Here is a 12188-nt window from a genome sequence, read left to right as displayed (position 1 = left end):
AGACTTTGCCGATGTGTTTTCCAAGAAGGAAGCTGATACGTTGCCCCCTCACCGTCCCTTTGATTGTGCTATAGACTTAGTTCCCAATGCCAGATTGCCCAAGGGACGTCTATATGCTCTCTCAGAACCTGAATCCCAGGCCATGGATTCATACATAAAAGAGAGTCTCGAAAAGGGATTCATTCGTCCTTCTAAATCTCCTGTAGGTGCAGGGGTTTTTTTTGTTGAAAAAAAAGATGGATCTTTGCGTCCCTGCATAGACTATAGGGCCTTGAACAAAATTACTGTAAAAAATTCCTATCCGTTACCACTCATCTCTGTTTTGTTCGATCAAATCCGGGAAGCGGTGGTGTTTTCCAAGATTGATCTTAGAGGAGCATATAACCTCATCAGGATTAAAAAGGGAGATGAGTGGAAGACAGCCTTTAACACACATTCAGGTCACTACGAATATCTTGTGATGCCGTTCGGCTTGGCCAACGCTCCTGCAGTTTTTCAGGATTTCATCATTGAAGTACTCCGGCCGTTCCTGGGGGTATTTGCTGTGGTTTACTTAGACGACATTTTGATTTTTTTCCAAGTCACTTTCTGAACATCGGCAACACGTCCGCCTGATTCTTCAGAAGTTGCGTGAAAATCAATTATACGCCAAACTCGAAAAGTGTGAATTCGAAATTGCTCAAGTCTCTTTTCTGGGTTATGTCATCTCTCCAAAGGGTTTTTCCATGGACCCCAGCAAGGTTCAAGCCATCATGTCCTGGGCTCGTCCAAACAATCTCAAGGCCATCCAAAGATTCTTAGGATTCTCCAATTATTATCGGAGATTCATCCGGTCCTTTTCTGACATTGTTGCCCCCATTGTGGAACTGACTCGCAAGGGAGCCAATCCTGAAATTTGGTCCCCACAGGCCGTTGAGTCTTTTCATCAGTTAAAAAAGGCCTTCTGCTCAGCTCCTGTCTTACATCACCCAGATCCCAGAATTCCTTTCATTGTGGAGGTTGACGCCTCGGATGTAGGGGCTGGAGCTGTCCTGTCTCAGAAGGACATTCATGATCAGAAGATTCATCCTTACGCCTTCTTCTCCCGTAAGTTCTCCTCGGCCGAAAGGAACTATGATGTCGGGAATCGTGAATTGTTGGCCATTAAGTGGGCCTTTGAGGAGTGGCGTCATTGGTTAGAAGGGGCCAAACACATCATCACTGTGATTACCGACCATAAAAACTTAGCCTACATCGAGTCTGCTAAACGATTAAACCCACGACAAGCCCGGTGGGCGTTGTTCTTTACCAGGTTTCAATTCATCATTACATTCAGACCCGGCCCCAAAAATGTCAAAGCTGATGCATTATCTCGTAGTTTCCAGACTTGTCAGAGCACTGGACTCAAAGATACACCCATTGTCCCGTCTTCTGTCATTTTTGCGGGTCTGACTCAGGACTTGGCCTCCCGTGTCCTGGCTTCCCAGCCTTCTGCTCCTCAGGGGACTCCACATAATAGACTGTTTATTCCCAAACACCTCAGAAAATTGGTCCTCAAAGACTTTCATTCCAGTAGGGTCACTGGACACCCTGGCGTTACCAAGACCCTTGAGCACTTGTCTAGGGCGGTTTGGTGGCCCACCATAAAACAGGATGTTGCTCTGTTTATCTCCTCTTGTCCGGTATGTGCTCGACATAAATCTCCCAGATCATCACCAGTGGGTACTCTCCTGCCGTTGTTCATTCCAGAAAGGCCATGGTCCCATATTTCTATGGACTTCATTGTCAATCTTCCTTCTTCTTCTCGTTTTACCACCATTTGGGTCACAGTCGACCGCTTTAGCAAGATGGCACATTTTATTCCCTTGCGTAAACTTCCCACTGCTAAAGAGTTGGCACAGCTCTTTATCTCGCATATTTTCAGACTCCATGGCCTTCCCTTGGATATAGTTTCTGACAGGGGATCTCAGTTTGTGGCCAGGTTCTGGAGAAGTTTTTGTTCCGGTTTAGGAATACAGGTCAGTCTTTCCTCCGGGCATCACCCACAGTCCAACGGGCAGACCGAAAGGGTCAATCAGGCATTGGAGCAATATTTACGCTGCTTCGTCTCCAAATGTCAGAGCAATTGGGCCGAACTGGTACCTTTGGCAGAATTTGCTTATAACAACTCGTATCATGCGGCCTCCAAGAGCTCGCCTTTTTTGTGTAATTTCGGGTTCCATCCCAAGTGCAACTCCTTCTTTGTTCCTAGGGATTCCTCTCGGCCGCCCTTCTCCACAGTCTCCTTCCTTAGGAAGTCGTGGCAAAAGGTTCATTTGGCTCTGAGGCAATCTTCAGCACGTTCAAAAATGTTTTTTGACAAACATAGGAGACCATGTTTTTCCGAGTGGGGCAAAAGGTGTGGTTGTCTACTCACCACATTAAGCTTCGCCAGAGATGTCCTAAATTAGGGCCCAGGTTCATCGGTCCATTTTTGATCACTGCTCAAGTCAATCCGGTGGCATTTAGGTTGCAGCTCCCCAGAGCACTGCGGATCAATAATGTCTTTCATTGTTCTCTTCTTAAACCAGCCTCGATGGCTTCCCAATCAGGGCCTGCTTCCAACCGCGAACCAGTCCTCATTCAAGGGCACAAGGAATTCATAGTAGAACAGATATTGGATTCCAAGGTTGTTCGGGGTCAACTGAAATTTTTGGTCCATTGGAAGGGGTTCGGTGCCTGAGCGATTGTTACATGCGCCCAGGCTCAAAGCAGAGTTCTTTAAGACCTTCCCGTTCAAACCTGGTTCTAAGGGTTCGGTGACCCCTCCTCAAGGGGGGGGTACTGTTAGGAGCTGCACGGGCAGCGCCTCCGCTCGCCCGGCAGTCTCCTCTGTTCTTCCGGCGGTTGCCGGGTTACCGCGACGCCGTTGCGTCATCAGCCGGGAGCTTCCGGCAGGCAGTCAGGCTGCCGGCGTACAACCCCTTCCTCCCCTGCCGCAGCGGTTGCCAAGGCGACGGGGGACGCCTGGCGGCCGCAGGGAGGAAGGGGTGTGCATGACGCCGCACGCAGCGTCAGGGTAGCGCTTGGCGCGCTATTTAAACCTGGTTGCTGGAGCACTCAGACGCCGGCTATAGCTCTTGATTTGGCGTCCTGAGTGTTTCCGGTTCCAGGCTCCTGCTCACCCGTGGTTCCTGTTTTCCAGTCCCTGTTCCTGGCTGCCTCCAGAATCCTTGCTTGTGTCTGCCTGCCGATCTCTTGGTGTTCAGATAAGTTGGGACATTCTCACTCCTTGCTTCTCTTATTGTGTCAGCATATCGTGTATTGTTACACCCGTCAGCAGTTCTTATTGTGTCAGCATATTGTGTATTGTTACACCCGTCAGCAGTTCTTATTGTGTCAGCATATTGTGTATTGTTACACCCGTCAGCAGTTCTTATTGTATCAGCATACTGTGTATTGTTACACCCGTCAGCAGTTCTTATTGTGTCAGCATACTGTGTATTGTTACACCCATCAGCAGGTCTGATTGTGTCAGACTACCGTGTATTGTTACTCTTGCTCAGCATCTGGGTACACCTCGTGTATTGTGATACCAGTCAGTTTGGCCACGGTACATTGTCTTGCCTGTTGCCCACAGCATTAGCACCGCGGGACCCAGCCCAGTCCGCTATCCACTGACACCCCCTCCGTGGGGCAGGGTGGTTCTCGCCTCTTTGGTTTGTTAGGTAGATTTCCCCTTGTTTACCTCCGGCCTTGGCGGCTGCGTTGTCACTAGTAAGACCAGGTGGCATCGGGGTGGGAGCCTGACTAACGGGCTCCCACGAACGCGGCTATTATTGGTGAAGGTTAGCTTAGCACGCATCCGCCAACTCCAAGGGGTAACAACGGAGTTAGGGTAGGCGAGATCTCCCTGTTCCTAACACTAATCATATCACCTCTCAACCTCATTTTCTCCAGTGAAAACATATTCAGCCTGGTTAACCCATCTTTGTATTCTAGTGATTCGAGACCTTTTACTAGCTTAGTCGCCCTTCTCTGTACCTGTCCCAATTAATTTATGTCCTTTTTAAGGTGCGGTGCCCAGAACTGAACACAGTATTCCAAGTGTGCTCTCACCAATGCCTTGTAAAGAGGCACTATCACATTGGCATCCCTTGAATCCATACCCCTTTTAATGCATGTCAGTGTCCAGTTTGCTTTTTGCTGCTGCACTAGATCAGTGTGCACTATTACCCAGTTCTTAATCTTTGATGACATCCAAGTCCTTCTTTACAGCAGAATTCCCTATAATAACTCCATTTAGTCAATAAGTAGCTTGTTAATTTTTGTTCCTATAATGAATTATTTTACACTTATTAACGTTAAACTGCATTTTCCACCTTTCCGTCCACCTTTCCAGTTTATTTAAGTCACTTTGGGCCTTATTCTGGTTAGGTCGGTGAAACGTACGTACGGTCCGTTTCACTGTACGTACCGTACGCTCGCGGTGAGCGAAAGTCCGCCCACAGAACAGACACACACGGACGGTCACAAACACCGACAATGGGGAGTGGCGTACACTTGAGCGTACGCCATCGTGTTCGGACGGATCTCCCTCTCAGCCACCGATACCTGGCGTACATCAGAGCGTACGCCACCATGTACCGACGGATGTTGTCCGTTTTCACACCGACACCTTCCGTATATCTGAGCGTACGTCACAGTGCAAGTAGAAATTGAGTCCAAAAACATCCTTGTTGCTCTTAGATGTGGTTTATGTGTCTTTTTCCATATAAAAAACTGGTATGTTTGTGTTACAGTGAAAAAGTTGACACATGTCGACTTCTGTGAATTGAGTGTCCTGCTTTTTAAAGTATACCAAAACACTTTCTGAATGGGTGTAGATGGTTATAAAATAACTACCTTGACATATATAACCAGGGGTGAAATGTAATAGGGTGCGATTTTTGGACGAGTTCCAAACTCGCCAGAAATCGCACCTTTAAAAATCGCGTTTTTTGCCGCGAATTCGCATATGTAATGAGATGCGAATTAGCGGCAAAAAATGCGATTTGCCGCGATTTGCCGCGATTTTTAGTCATGAAAATGTGCGCATTTTCAGTCATGAAAATGTGCGCATTTTCATTAATGCGATTTTGTGCAAAAAAAAAAAAGTTTAAAAAAAACGGCGTGGGGTCCCCCCTCCTAAGCATAACCAGCCCCGGGCTCATTGAGCCGGACCTGGTTCCAAAAATACGGGGGGGACAAAAAGCATAGGGGTCCCCCGTATTTCTGAAACCAGCCCCGGACTCTTGGACCGGTCCTGGTTCCAAAAATACGGGGGACAAAAAATCTGGGGGTCCCCCGTATTTTGAAACCAGCACCGGGCTCCAACAGCCCACGGTGTCATGCCACAGCCGGGGGACACTTTTTATACAAGGTCCCCCGGCCAAAACATGAGCACCGTGGCTGGTCAGCCTTGGACGGGGTACCTGGAGGAGTGGGGACCCCTCCCAATAAAGGGGTCCCCCCCCCCCAGGCTTCACCCGTCCAGGGCTGAAGCCCGGGGCTGTCACCGGCGTCCGTGGCCAGTGGACGCCGGCCTGATAGGGTTAAATCCATCATACATATCATTACATTGCTTTTTACCGGCGAACTACAAGTGCCAGCAGACCTCCCCCGCATGCTGGGACTTGGAGAACCACAAGTCCCAGCATGCGGGGCATTAATGGGCCCGCTGGGACTTGTAGTCCACCTGTAAAAAGAATGTTTATAAAAAACACACACACAGAGAAGTAAAAGTTTATTACACACACACACACCTCACTTTTACACCAGCGTTACTTACCATTCCTGGATCCAGCGCTGGTCTGGCTGCTTTACAGCCGGCTCCCCCCGAACTGACAGGCAGCGGGGAGAACCGGCTTTCTCCGTTGCTTCTAACAGCTTCTGTAGCGCTGTCCGAGTGCTACAGAGGCTGAGAGCGCGATTGGCTGAGCTACAGTATGCGTCTCCATGGAGACGCATAGCTCCGAGTGCTACAGAGGCTGAGAGCGCGATTGGCTGAGCTACAGTATGCGTCTCCATGGAGACGCATAGCTCAGTCCTGATTGGCTGAGCTATGCGTCTCCATGGAGACGCATACTGTAGCTCAGCCAATCACGCTCTCAGCCTCTGTAGCACTCGGACAGCGCTACAGAAGCTGTTAGAAGCAACGGAGAAAGCCGGTTCTCCCCGCTGCCTGTCAGTTCGGGGGGAGCCGGCTGTAAAGCAGCCAGACCAGCGCTGGATCCAGGAATGGTAAGTAACGCTGGTGTAAAAGTGAGGTGTGTGTGTGTGTAATAAACTTTTACTTCTCTGTGTGTGTGTTTTTTATAAACATTCTTTTTACAGGTGGACTACAAGTCCCAGCGGGCCCATTAATGCCCCGCATGCTGGGACTTGTGGTTCTCCAAGTCCCAGCATGCGGGGGAGGTCTGCTGGCACTTGTAGTTCGCCGGTAAAAAGCAATGTAATGATATGTATGATGGATTTAACCCTATCAGGCCGGCGTCCACTGGCCACGGACGCCGGTGACAGCCCCGGGCTTCAGCCCTGGACGGGTGAAGCCTGGGGGGGGGGACCCCTTTATTGGGGGGGGTCCCCACTCCTCCAGGTACCCCGTCCAAGGCTGACCAGCCACGGTGCTCATGTTTTGGCCGGGGGACCTTGTATAAAAAGTGTCCCCCGGCTGTGGCATGACACCGTGGGCTGTTGGAGCCCGGTGCTGGTTTCAAAATACGGGGGACCCCCAGATTTTTTGTCCCCCGTATTTTTGGAACCAGGACCGGTCCAAGAGTCAGGTGCTGGTTTCAGAAATACGGGGGACCCCTATGCTTTTTGTCCCCCCGTATTTTTGGAACCAGGTCCGGCTCAATGAGCCCGGGGCTGGTTATGCTTAGGAGGGGGGACCCCACGCCGTTTTTTTTTTATAAAAACACTTTTACACATTTTTATTAACAGAACCATGCACAGATCTCAATGATCTGTGCATGGTTCTGTCAAATTCGCCTGTCAGAACCTGGTCTATTTTTTTTGCGATTTTTGGTAACATTTACCAAAAATCGCACCCTATTACATTTGCGAGTTGTATACTTTATAATGGGAAAACATCTGGATGCGAATTGAAATGTGACTAAAAATCGCACTTCTAAAAGTGCGATTTCGCGGTAAAAAGTGCGATTTTTTACCGCGATTTTTAACCTATTAAATGTGCGATTTTCGGAAAATGTGCGATTTCGGCCGTTTTTTGTCCAAAAATCGCACATGTCTAAAAATCGCACCCTATTACATTTCGCCCCTGGTCTTAGAATGAATCTTACCTAAAATTAAACCAAACTTTACATGTAGAGAAGTGCAGAAAGATATGCTTCCAATGTGTTTGAGGGCTGTGTGTGGCTTGCAGGTAGCAAAATCATGGTTTTCACTTAATAGACTGCAGCATTGCTTATTACATTCAGGTGTAGTAATCAGCGTTAATTAGCAGACCCAGGTGTCCGCTCTCATACGGTATCTCTAGGGGTGGTCTGGAGCTATCTTTGGCGCCAGCCTAATAAAAGGTCCAAAATGCACGGTGCGTTCGCCGATCGAGGCGGTTGTGGCACCGTACATTTTGTGTGCACACCCCCGTGTACGCCCAGTTTTCCTCATTATTCCGGCCGCTCCATTAAAAACGCCCACATGCCGCCCACAATGACCGTACTCTTGCGGACAGGTTTTTTCGCACGGAGAGACCCGTCCGTGAGATGTGTGAGGTCGCCACACATGCGCATTGCGAAAGCTACGCATGCGCAGATGAATAAAAAAAACCGAGCCGCTCGTATACGGTCCCAGCGTACCAAGCAGAATAAACCCCTTTGTCACTTTCCACATCCTCTCCTGAGTTAATTTCCTTACTCAATTTCGTGTTGTCAGCAGGTTTCAAGCACTAAATAAAAGTTCAGCCATATTATGATCCTCAATGTCTTAATTCTTTATTTTTGTTCTGGATCAATTTTAGCTTATTTTCTATTTGTGTTTTTTTTTTTATTTATCTTTTTTTAATAGCATATAATACAAAAAGTATGGTAATGCGACTGGAGTGTGAGCTCTGTAGCCTCCAAACCACTGCTCTGGGACCCCTGGCGGTCTTGACAAGGGGTAGACACAACGCAGACCGGTGAAGCGTGATGCCACGTATATGTCTCCTGTCTACGGCTCCTAAATCTCCCTCTCCGACCTCTTTTAACTGCTGCTGTGCTCCCCACATTCATAGAAACATAGAATTTGACGGCAGATAAGAATCACTTGGCCCATCTAGTCTGCCCCTTTTTTAAACATGTTACCTCAAACCATATTTGATTCTTATTTTTGAGTAAGGATATCAATATGCCTATCCCAAGCATGTTTAAATTGTACTACTGTATTTGCCTCTACCACCTCTGATGGGAGGCTATTCCACGTATCGACTACTCTTTCTTCCTCAAATTTCCCCTGAATCTTCCTCCCTCTAGTTTCAGTGCATGTCCTCTTGTTCTGCTGCTCCTCTTCCTGTGAAGAATGTCTCCCACCTGTACCTTGTTAAACCCTTAATGTATTTGAAAGTTTCTATCATGTCCCCCCTTTCCCTTCTCTGCTCCAAACTATACATATTAAGATCTTTTAGTCTTTCCTGGTACGTTTTGTGATGTAGGCCATGCACCATTTTAGTTGCCCTTCTTTGTACAGTCTCTAATGTATTTATATCCTTTTGGAGATATGGCCTCCAGAACTGAACACAGTACTCTAGATGAGGTCGTACCAATGACCTATACAATAGCATTATTACTTATTTCTTTCTACTGCTGATACCTCTCCCTATGCAACTATGCATCTGACTTGCCTTCTTCATTGCTTTGTTACATTGCCTCCCTGTCTTTAAGTCCCCTGAAATAGTGACACCTAGATCCCTCTCTTCGTCAGTAGTTTCCATTATAGTGCCATTTATACTATATTTAGTCTTTGGATTTTTGAGAAATGGTTTTTCTGTTGGTAGTGCTGCGCTTTGCTCCTTAGTGTGGTGTGTGTAATAATGAATGGTGTTCAATTACTATACCGTCCAGTCCACATAAACAGATTTCTGTTTATGTGGACTGGACGGTATAGTAATTGAACACCATTTATTATTACACACACCACAATAAGGAGCAAAGCCAGTGGCATAACTAAGCCTCCGCAGCCCCCGCCGTGGCGGGGAGGCGCAGAGTAACTATGGGCGCCGGGGGGGCTGCGGTGCTATAGTTACCCGCTGCGCTGCTGCCCGGCCGCATCTTCGTCACTGTCCCGTCACTCGCTCCCGGCGCCGGCTCCTGCTGATAATGAAAAGTGACACTTAGTAAATGGCTGCCCCCGTATTGCAGACAGTTTTGGCAGCCATTTTCTAAGAGTCACTTTTCATTATCAGCAGGAGCCGGCGCCGGGAGCGAGTGACGGGACAGTGACCACAGATGCGGCCGGGCAGCAGCGCAGCGGAGACTGGAGCAGCACAGCGGAGCTGAGGGAGACTGGACGGGACAGTGACCGCAGATGCGGCTCTGTCAGGTATGGGTATGGGGGGGGCGCCGAAAAAGTTTGGCGGGGGGGCGCAAATTATATAGTTACGCCACTGAGCAAAGCGCAGCACTACCAACAGAAAAAACATTTGTCAAGCAAACCGGGCCGGTCACCGGACCAGTGCAGCAGCTAGCACCGCACAACAAAACCCAGTGCGCAGAACCAACCATAAAACCACTTTGGATTTTTGAGACCCAAGTGCATGATTTTGTATTTTTTGTCATTAAACTGTAGTTGCCATGCTCTTGACCATTCCTCTAATCTACCTAGATCATCAATCATTTGTTTTACCCCTCTTGGTGTGTTTACCCTGTTGCATACCTTTGTGTCATCTGCAAAAAGGCACATTTTCATGGGCTTGATCGTGCTGGATACTTGTCACGTGACCGCTGGGTCTTTAGACTTGTGATGTGGATGACCACAGGGAAGGCTGTGTTGCGGCAAAGCAATAATGCGTTTCAGCCCAAAGAGGGCCTTTTTTAAAGAAAATACCATTACTTCATAATTTGGTACAAGACAGAGTGCAGTACCATACTTTTTGTATTATATGCCAATCAATTCGGGGGTGGTCACCCACATGGTACAGCAGCTAGTCTGATTAGCTGGTGCGCAAGTAGTCCCTCAATAACCAAGCATTATCTTTTTTAAATAGAACCACTTAACCAAAACATACTCATTATACACATTAGGATGGGGGACTTAATTTAGAATTATGAAAGGGCACAGCTAAACACCAAACTATTCCTCTGCTAACTTTGGGCCTTATTCTGATCGGTGCGGCCGGATCCGAATATGCGGCCAGGACCGTGCGTGCGAAACCCCGCCTTCCATACGGATCGCCAACTCCGTCCGTACGCGGTAAGAAGCTGGCCGAACGGACCGCACGTGTATTTTTCACAGAATACGCCTCCTCCAACTCAGGGAACCTCCCCCATCATTCGATGGTCGCAGACCATCGAATGCAGGACCGAGTGGTCCACCAGCTCCCGCAACCTCAGACCACACGGACATTTTTCCGTGCAAAAGCAGGGATCTGGGCGGGCAGCTGACATCCGGCGATGTCATATGTCCGCCCCCTACACGTGCGTCACGACTGCATTACCATACGTACGCCCAGCGTTTGAATGGGAACGCCCATGAAACGCGGGGCATATGCATATGGTAATGAGCCCAAATAGCCCTTCACGCCCCTCTCCACCCCCTGTTCGGAGTGTTCACATTTCATGCGGGATTTGGCCGTACGCCCCGCTCGCACATGCGCAGAGACGCCTCTGCACATGCGCAGACACAAAACATCGGCGGACCGACCGCACGCGGACATTACCGCACCAACCAGAATAAGGGCCTTTGTACTCTTTTCAGGACCCCCAATTTCAACAAAAGTTTAAATCTTAAAACCAAAATGTATTCATAATGTTTTATGATTTATTAAAGAAAAAAATACCATGAGGCTTAAAATATCGCGGCGGGTCACCAGCCAATAGGAGTTAGCGGCCCAGCAGCCAATTAGGAGCCGCTCCTATTGGCTGGGGATCTGGCGCGCTATTTCAAATAGCCGTGGACCTGCTCAAAAGAGAGCCGGACAGTTCACCACTCTTTGCCCGGCTGTCACATTGCTCCCGTTCTGCCAGGTGAGTCGGCGTGCAAAAGCATTGGCTGTGGGTTGGGGGAAGTGGTACGGCGTACCTGCAATATATTTCTTACAGGTATGCCGTACCACTCTGTACCCCCTTACTTGCACCACTGATTTATATTAAAGTATACAAAGTTTAACTTAATTATACATTAGAGTATGGTATACATTTTTGTTGACCAGACCTGTTTAACCCTTGCAAACTACAGATGATTTGTCCATTCAACCAAATCTGTTTCCCATGCCCACTTTACTACCTATTTTGATGCCGAAATACTTGTAGTTCAAAGACAATTTTTGGTGGGTGATATGTAAATGACCCCCCTGTGTGGGTTTCAAGTGTAATATTTGTGTGACCAATGTTGTTTAACTCATTGTATCGCCCTATTTTTGCCCAAATCCTTGTTGGTCAAAGTCATTTGCAGGTTGGTCATATGTAATTGACCCCCCTGTGTGGGTTTTAAGTGTCAAACTGTTTCACCAATGCTGTTTAACCCTTGAAGGACACCAGCTACTTATTCAAAATGATGACATCTAGGACCTATGCCCTCTTTAGTGCCCTATTTCTGACCAAATCCTTGTTGGTCAAAATAAATTGCAAGTGGGTCATATATAAGTGAACCTCCTGTGTGGGTTTCAAGTGTCATACTGTTTGACCAATGCTGTTTAATCATTGGAGGACAACAGCTACTTATAAATAATGAAATTTGGGACCCATGACCATTGTATCGCCCTTTTTCTGCCCAAACCATTGTTGGTCAAAGTCATTTGCAAGTGCATACCTCCCAACAGTCCCGATTTTAGCGGGACAGTCCCGATTATCAGGGCCTGTCCCGCTGTCCCACCCGCGGGCGGCAGTGTCCAGCGGTGTGGGGGGGCTGTTGGGAGTCCCCCCCTGTCAGCTGCTAAGCAGCGGGGAATAAACGCTGTGCACAGCGTCTATTCCCGTAGCCAGGGGCTGGGGGCATGGCTAGAGGCTCACAGAGCCTCTGGGTCATGCCCCCAT

This window comes from Crinia signifera, chromosome 6 (assembly GCF_055691185.1).
Source record: "Crinia signifera chromosome 6, ASM5569118v1, whole genome shotgun sequence".
NCBI lineage: Eukaryota > Metazoa > Chordata > Amphibia > Anura > Myobatrachidae > Crinia > Crinia signifera.
Note: the sequence above shows the minus strand (reverse complement) of the source record.